The following is an 18,311-nucleotide window of genomic DNA, read 5'->3' as shown; positions in this document are numbered from 1 at the left end:
TGTATCCATTCGCCGAAGGCGCTTATCCAGGATTTAGTCAGGGTAGAAGATACAGAAGCTGTGGTGCCCATAACAATGAAGGCTTTTGGGGTCATTTTAATTGCCTTTTTGGGCGCGGTGTCTCTTGAACGTAAGACAAATGAAGATCATAGTGCCTGGAACAAAGCTTCAGCTACTCTCACCGAGTACGTCGATCCAGGATTTTGTCAATGGAGCAACGTAGACCTTAAAGCGTCTCCCGGAATTTGTTGTCCTTGGAAAAGGAAGGTTTTGAGCCCATTTTGGTGTTCCTGGACATGGAAGTCTCTGGAATATCTAGGTTATGACGTCCTGTAATGAAAGCTTTGGTGCTCCTTCACTGAGCTAACCGAACCAAAATTTCAGGAGGGATAGAAGGCATAGATTAATGTGTTCTTAGGTTTCAGTCCCATTCCGGAATGAAGCTTCTGAGCCCTTTAAATGAATCAGTCAGATTTGGTGCCTCTGGAAAATAAAAGTTACGGTGCTTTTGAATGAAAGTTTTGGTACTCCTCTGCCTAATGACCGGTTAAAAGATTTATTGAAGGGTCACGGTATGGACATTGAGGTGCTCCTGACATTTAGTCCCTCTTGAAACTTAAGTTTTTGGGCCACTTGCGGTTCTCTGGAATCTGTTGTCCCTTAACAAAAAAGGAAGCTCCTCCCGAAATAAAGGTTTTGGTGTTCCTTTAACACGAAAAGTTGTGCCCCAAAGCTGTATCAAAACTTGTGAGGGTCCAAAGGAGCATGCCTGTCCCCTTTGGATCCGCCCCTGCCACCGCGTCCCGACTCGCGCCGTCGTAGGCGATTGCTGAATACAGGTCCGTTCTGAGAGGTGCGGCTGCCGTGCGGCGCGGACCGGCCGATATCACTGAGAGGTGCGACTGCCGTGCGGTGTGACCGATCGATATCACTGAAAGGTGTGACTGCCGTGCGGCGCGGACCGACCAATATCACTGAGAGGTGTGACTACCATGTGGTGTGACCGACCGATATCACTGAGAGGTGTGACTGCCGTGTGGTGTGACCGATCGATATCACTGAGAGGTGTGACTGCCGTGCGGCGCGGACCGACCAATATCACTGAGAGGTGTGGCTGCCATGTGGTGTGACCGACGGATATCACTGGGATGTGTGACGTGACTGCCGTGTGGTGTGGACCGGCCGATATCACTGAGAGGTGTGACTGCCGTGTGGTGTGGACCGGCCGATATCACTGAGAGGTGTGACTGCCGTGTGGTGTGGCCCGGCCGATATCACTGAGAGGTGTGACTGCCGTGTGGTGTGGACCGGCCGATATCACTTAGAGGTGTGACTGTTGTGTGGTGCGGACCGGCCGATATCACTGAGAGGTGTGACTGCTGTGTGGTGTGACCGACCGATATCACTGAGAGGTATGACTGCCGTGTGGTGTGACCGACCGATATCACTGAGAGGTATGGCTGCCGTGTGGTGTGGACGGACCGATATCACTGCCATCGCCAGGTCTAGAGCTAAATCTTGAACTCTACGCCTGGCGATGAACGAATCGTATGGCTTTTGTGAGCTTACGTCGTAAGGTATGAAACGAACAAGCGATTTATTTAGATGCAAAAGCAATGCAAATTGCTTTATAAATACATAAACACAGAGGTCGCATGTAGTTGGCGGTGTCGGTAGGTTCCACGGTCGCTTACTGCAGCTCTATGCCTGTATCAAGAGAGAATCAATACAGTTAGCATGTTTGGTGTGTGCGCACATCGCGGAGGGCAATCGCTCCCTCTGGACAGTGGCGGCGGAATCGACGAAGGGCGCTAAAACACGCTAAACGCTGAGACCTTGCGCGAAGCTCCAGGCTGTACCGCCATATCCCAGGGCAATACAGTACAGCATGTGGGCAGTGCTGGCCACTATGCTGACAGCCAGATACAGGACGATTTCCTGCTTTGGTATCTTAATGTACACCTGAACCTCTCCCGCGGTTTTCCGAAAGGAATTCTGAGCGGTACGTTGCATGAACAGCAAACTTTGCAAACCTCTAGACGATTGGATGAGCGCTCTTGATTGGAAATACCTCATACCTTACAAAGTCACTGACGTGTAAAGGGACATTGTCAGGCCAAGGTTGTCCGTAAAGACAGCTTTTAAGGAAGCTTTCAAACTAACGTGACACCACTCTTCCGGCGAGCAGGACTGGCAGGCGACACAATGCAGCTTCAGTTGCTGAGTGCGTCGTATAGCCTCAACGACAGCTGATGCAACAACACGGCTTCCGACGATGTCATGGCGATTGCCCAGACAAAAGTCAATTGAAATCTGGATTAAGATTATTTCAGTAACCTTGGATCACTCTCAAAAGTGATATTCAGGTCGAAACTGGAAACATTTTTGGATGGGAAACGTGTTCTTGTGAAGACGTTATTGTAGAAAATATTATATTTTAACCAGCCTGTTTGTATTCAATGTGGTGTGGTGTTCAGTGTGTATTCAGTGTGTGTTCAATTCCTGTTTGTATTCTCATGAATAATCACTATCTGTTTTTCAGCCTTAGTGAGACATGGAAAATTCATTCAGACACGCATTAATAAAACCTTCAAATGAATATAAAATGCACCGCATCCTAGCAAACCAGCCCGATGAGACAACAAAAGTGAAAACTGACTGGTTTTACAATTCAGCGGCAGACAAGAAACGACAAAAACATATGCAGTGCGCCTGCAATTCTATACATATTCAATGCGATTTTTTGTCGGAATTTTACCACGTCACATGACCGCTTACTCACCGCGTATGGATGTTTAACATGTACATAGCTTTTCTACATGTTATGTTACCACGAACACGTGTTAAACAGGACTGCGCGGTGACAGTTGTCATGCGAAATGGTAAAACTCAGCGGGGAAACCGAACAAAAATTGTGTTGAATATGTACCAAATACTGAGCGCATTGTATATGTTTTTGCAAAGGATTTGCACCATTTCTCTGCGGCTGGAATGTAAAGCTGGGCATCTATTTTACGTGTGATGCCTCAAGGAAATGGGCATGCTTAGTTGCATCCGACTCTCTTAGGCTTCTTCCTTACAGTGTGCCTGAATCAATTTGTCATACAATTCTCCTACCAAGGTTGCTGAAGAGACAGAAATTTCTCCGAAAGATCTCGTTCAATAAATTAAAGCTGGTTGAAATATCATGGTTTCCGCAGCTTCTATACTACTAGGTCACATAACAACATCTTTAAAGATATGAAGACATTTTTACTTGAAAGTTCGATTTTTTGACAACACAGAGGTTAACTGATCGGTTGTGTTGATTTTATGAGCGTCAGAAAAGTCACCGGCCTGGAATAAACGTGGCAAACTTTTGCTTTATAAGGGTGGTCCCTTAGGGAAAGTGTTGACGCTGATTATGAATAAAAATGTCAAAATTATCTCGTAAGTTGTTTTGCGTTCTAAAATTCACATATTGTTACTGACCTACAATAAATGTATGCTTCTTTTCCTGAAGAAAGCCCGTAAGCTGCGAGTCGTGGTGTTACAAGGTCTAAAGGCACTTCGGACATTGGTTTTTAACATTTTATAAGTCATATGATAAAACATCTGCACAGGGTATGCATCGACAGGAACCTTTAGCGACAAAATATGCATGGTACCCGAAGTGCAGTGTTGTTTGTAGTGCAAACACAACTAATGCATTCTAAGGCTAAGGTTTTACCCAACTTGTATGTCCAGCACGGGTATACAGACCAAGACGCCGGGAATTCAACAAAACATTACATTTTTCATTATGCACCTTGACGTAGGACGTACCCCGACCAAGCGACCGTCCCATGCTGATGCACAGTACCAGGTCGGGACGCGGACGTCTGCAGACGGCGCGGGCGTCTTTTAAGTTATATTTTGCGGTTAAATATACTTTCCTAAGCATTCTACAAGGTCAAAACTGTTCTATTTTTTACAACGTGTATTGAGCTCGCATTCAGTATTCAGGCTTACGTCATGCTTCCAAAAAGGAACCCGTAAACAATGTTTGGCCTCCGCGTATCATGCGCAGTAGCTGCCATGCTGCTGTCACGGATTAACCTAACTTCGAGGTTTGAGCCTGCGCACCGCCCTTTTGAACAAGCAGACGTCCTGCGGACTTACTGCGTAGTTTATTGAGGCAACGTTAGGTACATGGACGATTCTCCAACCATGCCACGCTAACTTTTAAGACACAGTTGCACGCAGCTCGTACGTTTTACGCAATTTTACGCAAGTTTATGTCTCACCAACCAAATGATGTCGAATCTAAAGTCTGTTTCGAAATACGAGTCATACATTGCGAACAATGCATGGTCTCCTCGTAGCGATGTGCTTTGACAGCGCTTCATCGTCATCCCTCAGTTGAGCTACACCCAGGGATCCGAAGAGACAGCGCACTATTTCTCAGATATCGGCATGCACTTCGGATCCGGTTCATATAGCTGTTGTATTGAGCATGGCGAAGCGTTAACTAATTTACATATCGACATTGAAAGACATCCATAGCCATGGTGTATAACTACACCATGGGAACAACGTCACTTTGCTATTGGTGTGCTTTAGCCACCGGCACAAACGTCTGATCACCGTCTGACCATGAAATGCCTTCACGCCGGGCGCCCATTTTACGTCATGTTTTTGTGGTAAAAGAAACACGGCGGTGTAAAAAAGCATCAATATTGCATACATGCATCAGTTCAAGAAAAGTGCAGACATCTGTCTGAGTGTAATGTACTCACTGCACCATATTGGCAAGACGGGGTCGGAAGTGATATCTGCGATATCAGTCGTTTGCGTGAATGTATCGCTGAATTTCTCTCACAAAACGCGAGCATGCGCGTTTTCACTTTCCGCTGACTCTTGCACTATGCGTGATCGTGTGCGCCTTTTAATACTTGAACCTGGCATCATAGCCACCCTAGGAGTATGGACAATCCTACAGATGTGAACATGTCACATGGAATTTATGTAGCGTAGCGCACCGCATACAGGCGCAGACGCGTACCGGCACTGGCGCCATCTATCCTCGCCGGCTGGCGCTATTTCGCGTGTGACTTGCGACGCGGCGCCACCGGTGTCTCCATTGGCTCACGTCTGAACACCGGCTTGTCGGTCATCTCACATGAACCAAACGCTTATACTGGTCGCTTTTGGAGCGTGTGTAAGCATATGTACGTAAGACCTTTAGCAGGGTCGAACTTTGCATTCATTGGGGAGCCGAGCCTATGGACGTAAACCCACTCTATTTTCCAGACGCGTCTATCCACGGGTTTCGTCCTCATTATTCTGGTCGTAATTTTAAGTTGATGTAAGATGTAAAGGTTTCCTGGTGTTCTCGTATTATGAGTTCAAAGTTATAATTGCTGAGTTAACAGCCTTCAATTTCATTTGAGACGATGATTTAGCGACGTTGTAGTGTTAAGCAACCATTATACTGACGGCGCTCAATATCTCGAGCTATGCCCAGCCTCCAGAGCTCATCTCTTGAGGATGAGCGCAAGACAGCAGATGGGTGTCAAAATCATAGCAACGCTTCTTCATTTATCTTGTTTTTGTTCGAAGACGGATTATTTGCTGGAGAAAAACCAGCCGCTATTTGTCCACGTCGCCTTGTCGTAGTGAACGCCGCACGTGTAAACAAATTGTGTGCCCTGTACCGAACGGGCCGCTCCAGGACTTCGTAAAGTGGACAGGGCACGGACATTTCGGCAGCCCTGGCATTCAGTACGTCTCGAAAGTGAACGCTTGGGACTCCTTGGGGTGCTCCTGTAATTTTGTCATTTTAAGATAAAGGCTAAGTGATCCCGAAATAAGGGTTTGGTATACCTACACCAAGACATTTCTAGTCCCATGAAGGGGCACCAGAACCTTAAGTTTGGCCCGAAGGGATGGGTAGCATTGCCTCACGCGGCTCCCGTCTCTTTCCATCTGAATCTACCCCTGTCCTCAAATCTTGCAAGCAGGAGAACGAGGCAATTAGATTTCAACAGCCCCAGACCACTATCATTATACCGATCAATGAAGGTCTTCTGCAGTCCCAATGATTGATGCTTCCGGAAGGAACCCACCAGCCTTTCATAATCTCCGCCCTCCTGTAGCCTCCTGGGTGGGGCTCGAAGAGGCCTCACTTGTGTGATGATACTGACGCCCTCAATCCACTGAACTGCACGAAACCTGCTCATAATGGCCTCGCCGAGCGAGAAAGCTGTCGGCCTCGGTAAACGGAGGAGCCCCTGAAATACTGCGCGATGTTTGCAGTGAGGGGGCGGAACGAAGCTTATCTTTCACATCTGTTGTTGTTGTTATTGTCCAGGGCGTATCTGAAAGGGTCTAGTGACTTTTGGTTATTGACAAACACTCCATGTTGCCGGCTGGCTGTGCAATACTTACGAGAGCATATTGTTCGCGGAGAGTTTCCGCGCCTGACTGCCATTTGTATGGCAATACAAATTTGGATCGTAAAGCAAAAAAGAGGTTGCAAAAAGGTTAACATGCACCCGGGTGGCCGGTTGGATACCCTGCGCTCGGGGGAAGGGTCAATCTGACCACCTTCAGATTTCAGGAACTAAGATAGGTAGACGCTAAATTCACAGATTGTGTTGGCCTGTCAGTGAGCTCAAATAGGTGAAGGTTTGAGATTCCTTGGTCAAATTTTTCACCTTAATTTTTAAGCAGCACAGTGCGTAGCCATATCAAATATAAAATTTTGACGCTAGGATCGAACAACGCTAAACAAAGTCAAACTTCAGGCTGGTCTCCAGAGTGCCCCCAGAACCTTCACGGCTGTTCTAAGCAAAAGCTCACGCGCTCGTTTAAGGTCAATGGCCTTGTTTGAGCTTTTAAATGTCAAGGCAGTATGTTCCTAAAAATGAAATGTTGGCCTGGGTCATTTCAGGTCCGAGATTAATGCTGATCTTTGGGGCGTCCATGGAAAATGTATACTGCGGCTCCTGTTAACGATGAATTTGAAATGAACACCAGAAAATACACCATACAACAGCCATAGAGAAATAAAACAGGTTGCCTTTAACCTTGGTTTGGTTTCATGCCTGACCCCAGGTCAATGAACTTTGTCCATTTGATTGTTGTGTTGCCGAAGAAATTATCTCAGAGATGCACGGCTTCGTCCAACACTCTGTTGTTACATCAGATTGAACGATTCCCCAGAAATTGACTTCGCTGAATCCATGGCCTGACTTTCACCTGCCGTTGTTTACAGTTACGCAAAATTTGGCGCGGCCGTGCCGCGCTGTTCAGAAACCACTTCGGAAAAACCTTCAGGGGATAGGATCAATTGGAGCCTCCACTCGAACGTGGGCTATGTTATATGACCAAAGGTTATTCTAATTAGAGGTGGTAAGTAATTAAGCTGTGGCAGGGAAGCGGGTGTGGCCCCACGGCCTAAATAGTCCACTCTGCTAGCACAACACCATCCAGAAAAAGGAAGTTTGCTTATGATGGTTGAAATTGACAGGCTGGTCAGGCTGAAGGCCTTACGCAAAAAAGAGTGCGGCCGTCCAGTTCGGGGCCTGCTCGGGAAAGTTTTTTCAAACGAAGGGAATGAAGAAAAAACTCGGCAAACATCGTCTGATCTTTAAAACTACCAGGAATAGATCCAGTCAAGATTCAGGTCACTGACAATGGCGGCGCCAGCAATTTTGGTGAAAGGACGAGGTCGTAAAATTATCACATCAACATTTGCACGAAAATGAATGAGAAATTAGCCCTTGATAAGTGACATTCTCGTAAATGACCATTGTCAAGCAAATTGATCATGCGTCTTGCGCTGCACCACTGCCCGGCATGGGGCGCGGGGAACGCGGATGTGGGAGAAGCTGAGACTTACGACTGCCTGAAAATTTTGCATTGGCCCTGTGGGCATTGACTGAAAAGCAATAATCCACACAGCTATTATCCCGTTTGCTAGCCAACGTGGTTCGACGTCCGTTGCCCCACGCCGACGGAGATTGTATGATCGCAGTTTAATAGCTTCTCCTCAGCATGGTGCATACTATCACTTGCACCAGCTGGCCATATAATGTATCAGGGTGTAAGCGTGTGTATTTAAAGTGGTAAAAGCTTAGCACGGTCATATTTCATGCAAGTTTACTTCGCAGCTGCGATGTGGCTTGGTCGCCCGATTCGAAGGTAATTACTTTGCCTATGAAAAAAGCAAGGCCAGTGTAAATCTGGCCTTTATTGCGGTGGCGATTAAACTAGGCGAACGACGCGATGCTTGAGGGTCACAGAGCTCGTACACTTCCTCAAGGTCTACCCCAACGCCGTTTATGACGCGTCTCTGAACACAGCCGAACTTTCTTCGATGCGATGCGTTTAGACTGGCGAAAGTGACTGCGGCATGCACTGGCTCCACTCGATCTAGGCGAAGGCCACGCGCGTGACGCACAACTGCTACGTTGATGCTCATCTATGTCACTATTGAGTGAAGCAAGTTTTCAGCCCCTGTTGTGCGCTAAAGCTCCATTCAGCAGTGGCTGAACTGGCGGCCGGGGTCTTGAGGGATCCAGCAAGTTCGACGAGTTAAAGGAAATGTTCCACCTTTGGGGTATTGAAGCCAACATCCGGTGTGATGAAATATGCTTACTTGCAACTATTGGTACGCTTTTAAGTGGAAAAGGCTTCTCTAGACAACACAGTCTCTCTATTCAGTGAATACTTTTTCAATATGTCATTTTTATTGCGTCATTGTACTTCGTACATGTTTACTGAGAGCCAATTGACAACCGTTATATTTGGAAAGCGTGCTTTAACCAGATATAAGGCGCATTATTTTTTTCATGGCCTTGATCGCCGCATGGCCAAAGAAATGGTAGACTTTTAATGATGTTATTATGGCGTCATGGATGCCTGTATGACCTTAAAATAGTCCCCGAAATAGCCTGCACATTTTCGCGGGTGCGTGGCACAGAAAGCAGAAAGGTTTGGGTCTCAAGAAAGGCATGGCTCTGGACTGCACAGAATGATCTTCGAGATAGTTATTTCATTTCAAAATATCATCCAAATGTGGAACACTCCCTTTAAGAGACGGGTTTCCGCGCGTTATGCATCACATTGCGGAGCACGGACAGGGGGATTTATTTGCGCCCATTTGAAAATGGCATGCGCAGTCGCTTGCCACTCTGGGGGCGCTGGCTCTGCACGCCTTCATTCCTGCGAAACCGTTCATTTCAAAGTGTTGTCCTTTTGGCTCGGAGGGTCACGTTTCGCTTGGCAACACCCTTGCGTACGTTCTAAAATGTCCTTGAATATTTTTGGATATGGTCGGAATTTTAAAACGACATTGTAGTGCCGGCCATTGATATACGGTGAGTCAAGTAAATTTGCCTCAGTATGATGAGTGTAAGGCGATGTATTTGGGTTATTCTGGCCGTGGTGACATTATCTATAAAACGGGAGGCGGGTAGTTGGACCAGATAGAGAACGAAAATGATTTAGGGTTTGTAATTTCCAGGGATTTAAAGGCTGCAAAGCAACGTGAGGCTGCTAGGAGCAAGGCGCTTCAGATGCTGGGACTTATTAATAGGAATTTTCATTACAAAAGTAAGAACGTTGTGAAAAAAATTGTACTCAGCTTTTGTCAGCCACACCTAGAGTATTGTGTACAAGCTTGGTCTCCCTGTTTCCAACAAGATATAGGTAGGGTGTAGACAGTACAGCGGAAAGCAACTTAGATGATAAATAGTTTTGGCGACGCAGAATACAAGGATAGGCTTAAGTCCTTGGATTTGTATTCACTGAAATATCGTAGGCGTAGCGGAGATTTGATAGAGGTTTTTAAGGTTATGCATGAGAAAGGCGAGGTAAATCTACAAAAAGCACCGGGAATTAGGCCCAGACTTAGAGAAAATCACTGTCAATTGGCGAAAGGTAGGAGTAGAACTATGAAGAGGCATATGTTATTAATTCAAAGACTAGTGAATCATTGGAATGGACTACCAAACGAACTTGTAGGAAGTCTCTCCCTAGCGACATTTAAAAAGTGTCTGGACATGTTCTATAGGCTTAAGGATCTCATTTATAGCTAAATTCAGGCAGGTCAGGTGGTAAGATTAGATCAAGGATCCCTGAAGAACCTAGGGTAGGTCACCTCTATAGGCCTTTGTGGCTCTTTGTTGGCCTCATGTCTTATGTCTTTATGTCTTTATGTTTTTGAGTCTTTTAAATGTTGGCTTATTATCTTTCTGTATTGAGCTAAAAGCTCATCATGTGTTTCAATTGTCATTCATTTACTGGAATTTGTAACCGTTAAGACGTTTGGGGAATCGAAACACATAAAGCATATTACGGACTTGTTTAGTTGGCAAAGGTCCAGAGAACACCGGCCAATCACTCAGGGGTAATGTTATAAAGTTGGCTCGTGCCAGTTCGGCCAGCGAGTGACGGAGTATTCGCTGAAAGCCATCCCGTTACAAGTTATAAGACCATAGAATGCTCGAAAATTAAACCAAACCAGTAAATACACATGTCTGCACTCATCGAGACACTTTTGCAATATTAAAGCAAATCTGTTTATGCCTCGTCAAGTTATGAGGGTTCTGGTTTTGGGGTTTTGACCTCAGTCTGCCCATGGTCAGCGCACTGACCTGCCCGGAACTTTAAGAGTTTCCTCCGGGTATCAAACGAGTACATACAAAACGCACTAAAAACTTGCTTCGCTCCGCTCCGCCTTTTTGGTGAGTCTTGGAAACAGTAAAAGGGATAGACTTCTGCAGTACCTGCCAAGCCAGGCTGTCTTCATCTGAAATAAAAACTTAGCCCTAACATACAAATTCGCTGACGCTTTCCTTTGCATTGTCACTCCACTACAGCAATGCGTAAACAAAACATAATGTAATGACGCTTTCATGCAAGGCATTTTTATACAAAATATTTCAAGATTGGTAGTGAACAGAAAGGACACGCAAAATGCAGGGCCTTATCCATTTGCGTTCCAAAGCTCCTGCAAAAAACAAGACAGTGGAGGTGGTAATGATACTTGATAGTCGTTCACACCAGCGTTCGAAAATATTATCCGTACCTGAGTAATGGGAGTTTTGCATTACAGTGCGTACGTCAGAATTCAGTATCAGTTTTCATCTTTCCTTCCAGAATGACTTGATATCCATAAGCTGCAAGCACACCATGCTAGACTTACCTCCCAAACCGGCTTTTAACTCTAGGCACGGAAGACAAAGACATTGAATGGGCTAGGCCAAGATAGACGAAAATCCCCGAGCGGTGTTTTGGAATCCTTATAGTATCGTCCTAGTATTTGTATCCATGAAATTCCAGCAATGCGAGGGAACTTAATTATGGTAAAAATTGGGAATTGGGCCCGAGGTGAAAAAATGTGTGAAGGGTACGTTTTATCCAGCAGGAAGATTGTTAGGACAGGGTGTACTAACCCACTCATCCCATGATAGAGAGGCTGCGTGCTCCCCCCCCCCCCCTTCCCCCCCCCCCCCGGTGGCGCCTCCCCTGGTCACTGGTGACGGATGGTAAGCCTAAACCAGACCGTCCCATTATGACCTCTTCCCCAGCTTAAATCGAGCGAGCAGCTGTCATGCTAAGATAGCCGAATGACAGTCAAAGACCAGTGTTGAACTGGATATCCTACTTGCAGGGCCTTGCACCGCCAAACAGCGGAGGAAGATCGCAGATCACAACATGGTGAATGTCTCACTTTCTCGGCCATGAACAGAAACAGCACCGCGTCACCATCTTGTCCCTCGATTTGGCTGGTTCTCGACGAGAAGGTGACAATTACCTGGGGCGGCAACTTTCTGAATAGCATCGTGACCCGCGACAAGTTCTGAAGTCGCTCGAGGGAACCAGAAAACGCCAGGGCAGGGCGTGTGGGGGGACCGGTTAACCACGCCCAATTAGCTTGAGAAACAAAGGGACCTTTCCGCTTTTTGCCGATTTGCGCGAAGTGATCACGAATCCCCTGAGAAGTGATCACGAATCCCCTGAGAAGTGACCACGAATCCCCTGAGAGACTGGAGTCCAAACGTGACTTATGTCCCGGTTATCAGTGGATGTATGGGATCTGAGATGCGGTTAGCAGTTCTGATCGTACACACTTGTCATTTGACGCTGCAATTTTTGCTGGAGGCGGGGAGGTCATGGTCAACGCTGCGGTGCATGTTGCGCTGTGCCAGCTTCGACGGAGGCGGTGCTCTTGGAAACGACGCAAACTCGCAAGGGTTTTACCCCTTGAAATGGACAAAAGTAAGGTTGCAGAAATGATGGCCACGAGAAAATCGTCACCAGGTACACTAGAGTGCGCCAGAGCCCCAGCAACGCACCGCCAAGACATTGCATCCGTCGACTCCTAAAACAATCCAATGCTGCTGCAGAGCAACTGTCGATCACGAAACGTTGATCACGTTGATCGGGCTTGCGCCGGTGGCGCATTTGAACACTGAAACCTCATAACACGTGTCCGCCATCCGGTCCTATGCGCGCTTCATTTTTCATCGCATTTTATTACCGAAACAAATAAACAAGACAAGAATGATTTGACTACCCGCACCCGCAGCGACCTCAGCCACCAGAAAGGGCTCAACAGCCTATTCCACTAAGCGGTAACCTCTGAAACATGTCCAACATAATGGGACAAATGTGTGGATTTGTCACAACTTAGGCTCCTTCCAATTTTTCCACCCGGCATCAGCTCTATCAGCAATATGATTTGTGGAACATCACCAATGCGATACATTAAGCAAGGGGACCAAGCAACCTGAAGGATTGTATCCACAGCTCGCGATAAACAGCAACAGTTAATCCGACAAGAGCTTTTCACGACCACCGTGCAGCTACCGCCGAGTAACCAGAGATCTCAAGGCCGCGGAGATCAATGTTCTGAATTCTTTAATACGCCTGCTACCAAGGGCGTGCTGACGCGGCTAAGTCTGCGTGCTTAAACAAAACCTTGTCCACGTTCATGAGTAGTGGCTTAATTGGGAAGCACTGTACGGCATGACGTTACTCGTGGGCAAAGAATGCCAAATGCGGCTACGGTATCACTTATTCAAACCATAAGTTTAGGATTTGGCAGGAAGCGGCAAAGCTCTCCAACCTATGGACATCATGAACGCTGGTTGTTATGAACGCTGGATGTTACGAGCTTTCGATGTTGCGGTGTTGGCTATTGCGGACTTGGATGATGTGATGCTCCTCTGTCCAAAGACATTGAACAATTTTGGGATGCAATCAACGCTTGATGATGCCATCTTGGCCGCTCTAACCATTGGAGGTTATGAACTCTGGATGTTTCAATACGCATCCGCGAGAACGCCGAAGACCGACGATGCAGTCTGCATAGGCCGCGCTGCGTCGGCTGCCGAGGGGAGCATTTGGTGACCGTAGACAACGGGCAAAAACGACTGTGTAGCGGAAAGTGATGCTTTAAAGAGCTTCATTTAGTTCATTATTACGTTTTGCAGTTATAACTGGATCGCAGACTTCACCTGTGCGATTTGTTAGATGGGCTGTGCAATTTGGTGCTTGTGGCACCAAATAACCAATCACCTTTTAGCGCTCTTCACCTGTGCAATTTGTCTGACCGATCAGCACCTACAACACCACAAATGTCCGACGCAATGATGGATTATCTACTGCTTATGCTGGTGAAACTGTTTATTCGAACGAAGAATAAATATGGAATTGCACAAGTAAAATGAACGCCCAATAATACAATTTTGACGGAGGTACCAGGAAGTGTATGAACCATTTGAGGTACTACTCCAGGCACCACTGTTCTCGGGTACGTGGGTTTTTCGCCCGCTTCAGGTCCCCACCTTGTATTAGCGGGGCACCCCACGCCTTCCGGCATACGGAGACTGCAACGCAGGAATTGTCTCCTTGCGAATAAAGATTGCGAGTGTGCATTTGCCAGCTAATTTGTATCGTTTTTACCGCTTAATTCTGAAAAAGTATACACGTCCCCGGTGAACACGGCACCACATGAAACCCAGGCACCCATGCATTTTATCGACTGATTCAATTATTAGCTGAAAACGAACCAGTTTGTGGAATATTCTGAGCTTGATATTCGTGGAATATCTCAAAAGCGTTTGACAAAATATTGATTTAAGCCAACATCTCCTCGTATGTTCTACGTCAATGCGGTGGCAAGAACTACTCGCAAATCTGCTGTGGCCATACTCTGGGCGCAAGGTAGCGTAGAAGTGTCGAACATTGTGTAATGGTCCTTTTTTCACAAACGCAGCGCATGTCTCAATGAAAGGTGCCGCGTTCGCAACTCATTTGGATACAATTCAAGCATACTCAGAGCGACACCTAAAAATATAATTGAACCTATTGAATCCCAGTAAAGTATTCGATAGCTTTGTATTCAGCCATCGGTCCTACGGAAAATAATTCCGAAATTTGCAAGACATTCTGTGGATAGTAAAATACTTTTTAAGCGTTTTTTTGCCAGCTTCCCCCAACTTTTACATCCAAATTTGCTCTTATGTAGGACCTTATAAACTTACCAACAACTAGGCAACAACTTGTGTCATATATGGCAGCAAGTAAAGCCATGTTGAGGCAAACTGCCCCCCCCCCCCCTGGCTTCAGCAAGACGCTGCTGGAATGTCACTTTTATTTCCTATGACACCGCAGGAAATATTGAAATTTCGAAGTTATTTTCTGTCATGTTAGTAAATGCCTCTGTAATTGGTGCACACACCACCTGGAAGATCTCGATGCATATCCGCAGAGAACAAATCCACATCCCTGTATCATATCGTGCGGGTGTCCCCCGGGGTGCCCTATGGCTTACCTGGCGCTTGCCTGCAACTTTCAAGCATCCACTTCGTGCCATACACATGCCGCGCGGAGATGCTTATTCAGGTGGGAATAGATACTCGACACGCTAGCATTGCATTACAGACTCCCTACTCCCCCACTTAAGACCCCTCGGAACGAGCGCGCGCAAGTACTCTGACCTCGAGAAAAACTGGTTTAGAAGTGAAATATTTTTGGGATGTAGCGGGGGGGGGGGTAAAAACCCAGCAGTGTGCGCAATCACGACAGCAGTTGGTGCTATCAAGGGGATATTTGTACGCATTATTATAGAAGTTGTTACACAACATGGAGCTTCATCCGATCTGTTTGGTACAAATTCATCCCTTTGGTCCACTTCACCTTGGTCCTACCATGGACGACTAGGGTCCTACGACTATGGTCCACTCGATCTTCAACCTTGACAAGAAATCATGGCTTCTGCTTAGAATAATTAAAAAGTTGCATAGTTCGGTACAACATTTCAATTGAAATCACTAAAGATGGGGCTTGTGAAATGCAAATTACATATAACCTTCGGTAAAGAGCTATATGTGGCGTCGATTTACCTCAAATTTCCTTTGCTGTAGCCTATTAGCCCAATTATGTGTTAAATCCCGTAAGAGGTACACAATAAGCAAAATAATCGCCCACCGAAAAGTCACCTAAGTAGTTTAAACGGGTTGTATGTTGTGAACAGGGCTATGATCGCACCCGTCACATATGACTAAAGAATCGCTCATCGGCTGGCGTGACCTTCTTGTGCAAAACACCACTTGACGGTGCATCGCTAACTGCGGCTGTCCTGCCTGTAACGTGATGGTCAGAACACGGAGGCCTGGGGAAAATACTTATAATTACGTCCTGAGGATGAGAATGCGTCTGTGTGGATTCGATAGCACTAGTACAGGGTTATCAGCTGCCAGTACAACACACTTGTCTGACCAAGGTTTCCACTTGATTCGGTCGATTCACCAAGGTGTCTCACGCTATGCTGGCGCGCGGCCGCACCGGCGGTTTTCAAAGTGACGGTTCCAACCGATTACGCTCTTGGTCGTGTGCAGCTTGTGCGACCAAGCGCACGTGATGCCACTGTCGGAGCACTATCGGCCGTCAACGTAGATTGCTCGTCGGCCGACGGGTCTTTTTGCTCAAATCGCCCCTCGCCGGCGCATTTTTAATTGCGGGCGACCAGCCCGTAGCAAGATGGCCAGAATACGGCTGCTCGGGAATTATGCTCAATATCGCACAGTCGTGAAGGGTGCGACTGTTTGCATTTTATAAAGCTGGTATAGGGCTATAAGGTGCCAGTACCACAGTCTTACTTTCGACTACCCGACAGCGTTTCACTCAGCGCTGGCGAACCCGCCTTGGTGGCGGTTTGTAATATTATGGCGCTGGATTTAACATGCTTTAGTCCTGCGTGGAGGATGCGATCATATGCACTTAAAATCATCATATAATCACTTTCGGCGGGCAGTGTAAGCTGCTTGCGGATGACATCGCTCTTTTTGTTAAGTTTGTGTCTTTCAGGGGCACTGCTAACTGCGGTCGGTTTGTCGTGGCGTGATTGACCAGAAAATGGCGGTCCGGAAAAATACATAGAATCGTTTCCGAACGTTGCAACTGTGTGCATTCGGTAGTTCTCGTATAGGGCTTTGAGGTTTCAGTAGAACACACTTGTCTGATTTGGTGTCTATTTTATTCTGTCAAAATCCCCCCCCCCCTTCCCATTCCTCCGACAGCGTGTCATTCTTTGTTGGTTGACGTGTTGGCCGGCTGCAGCGGGGATTTCCAAAGATTGAATGCTGAATTTAAAATGTTTTTATTTGTGCGCGACAGGTGCGGTCATGTGCACACGATGCCATTTTCGGAGCACTATCAGCCGACGGCGTAAGCCGCTGATTGGCCGACATGGACATTTTGATCAAAGTACCTCTTTCAGACGGATTACTAACTGCACCAGGTTTGCCCATGGCGTGATGGCCAAAATACGGTGACCCCGGAAAACACTTATAACCACATCCTACGAGTGCGACTGTGTGATTCGATGGCGCTGGTATAGAGCTATCAGCTTCCAGTACTACACACTTGTCCGGTTCTGGTTTCTAGTTAGGTCCTTTCGTTCCTCGACATCGTCATGTTCGATACTGGCAGGATGCCGGCGAGTTGCAAAGTTATGGCGGCTAATTCAGTATACTGTTAAACCGCCTACGACGGGCGCGTCCAAACGTACGTGATGTCATTGTCGGAGCACTACCAGCCGGCAGTGTAAATCGCTCATCGGTCGACAAGACCTTTTTTCTTCCTATCATCCTTGATCGCGTGTGTCTAACCGCACCCGGCTTTCCCGTGTTCGGAGCGCCAGAATGCAGCGGCCACGAAACAATATTTATGATCACGCGCGAATGAGACGATGCTCATAGGGGCATCATGATATTGATTGCGTTGGCGTAGGGGCATCAGCCGCGGATAAACACATTTTTCCGACCAGGGAAACTGTTGCATTCAGTCAACCCTCCGGCAGGGTCTCACTCAATACTGGCGGCCGTTCGCACCGTCGGCCCAGACTCGGCCGCGCAAGTGAGGTCACGTGTACGGTTTTCTTCAGCGCAGTCAGGATCGGTTTCCTGCTCAGAGATAAGATAATCAACTCCGCAAGCTTCGTTTTACTAGTGAAGAAGGTGGTCTGGGTCATGGCCAATAAACAGCTGCCTGAAGAAGATCACAAATTCCGAGTCCATCACGACAACGTCCTGCCTCACACGTTCATGTGACGAAGGGGGTTTTTGAGAAGAGGTGAAATTTCCACAGACAAAGTCTCTTCGTCTGACATGAACCTCGCCTGCTTTCTCCTTTTCCCTGCTGCAAGAGAGCGCTGGGTGGAAAGCAGTTCTTCGGCATGGAGAGGCCCAAAAAGGTTGTGCGCCGCATGCTCGTGCGGAGGTGTCAGCAAAGAAGAGCTAGGACTGGCTGTCAAGAGCTGCCTGTCACATGGCCTGCTCGGCTCCCAGCCAGTGCCGCAGAAGCGCGGCGCTTGACCGTCTGGTTTCCTCGAGCGGGGTCCTCCCTAGGTATCCGCAGACTCACAGATTCGTGCCAGTATACGTGCTGGCAGGCTGCCGCGACTGCCTCGCAGGACCGCCCCTCAATGACAGGATCCGTTCACCTCTGCCAGTGGATATAACGGCGTGCGACAAGACCCACGTAAAACTGGAAAGCCGGTGCCGAGGAGTTATTCATCCCTACTCTGACCGGAGTTAGAGCCCCTGCGGCAGGCACGTTTGATCTGGAAAGCTGGTGCCGAGGGGCTGCTAATCCCTACCCTGACCGGAGTTAGAGCCCTTGCGGCACGCACGTTTGATCTGGAAAGCTGGTGCCGAGGAGTTGCAAATCGCTCCCCCTGACCGGAGTTAGAGCCCTTGCGGCACGCACGTTTTATCTGGTTCTTCCCCCCCCTTGACGGAAGGAACGCTTTACAAGCCTTCCCAACCTCCTGC

This window comes from Pollicipes pollicipes, unplaced genomic scaffold, assembly GCF_011947565.3.
Source record: "Pollicipes pollicipes isolate AB1234 unplaced genomic scaffold, Ppol_2.1 Scaffold_6686;HRSCAF=7923_pilon_pilon_pilon, whole genome shotgun sequence".
NCBI lineage: Eukaryota > Metazoa > Arthropoda > Thecostraca > Pollicipedomorpha > Pollicipedidae > Pollicipes > Pollicipes pollicipes.
Note: the sequence above shows the minus strand (reverse complement) of the source record.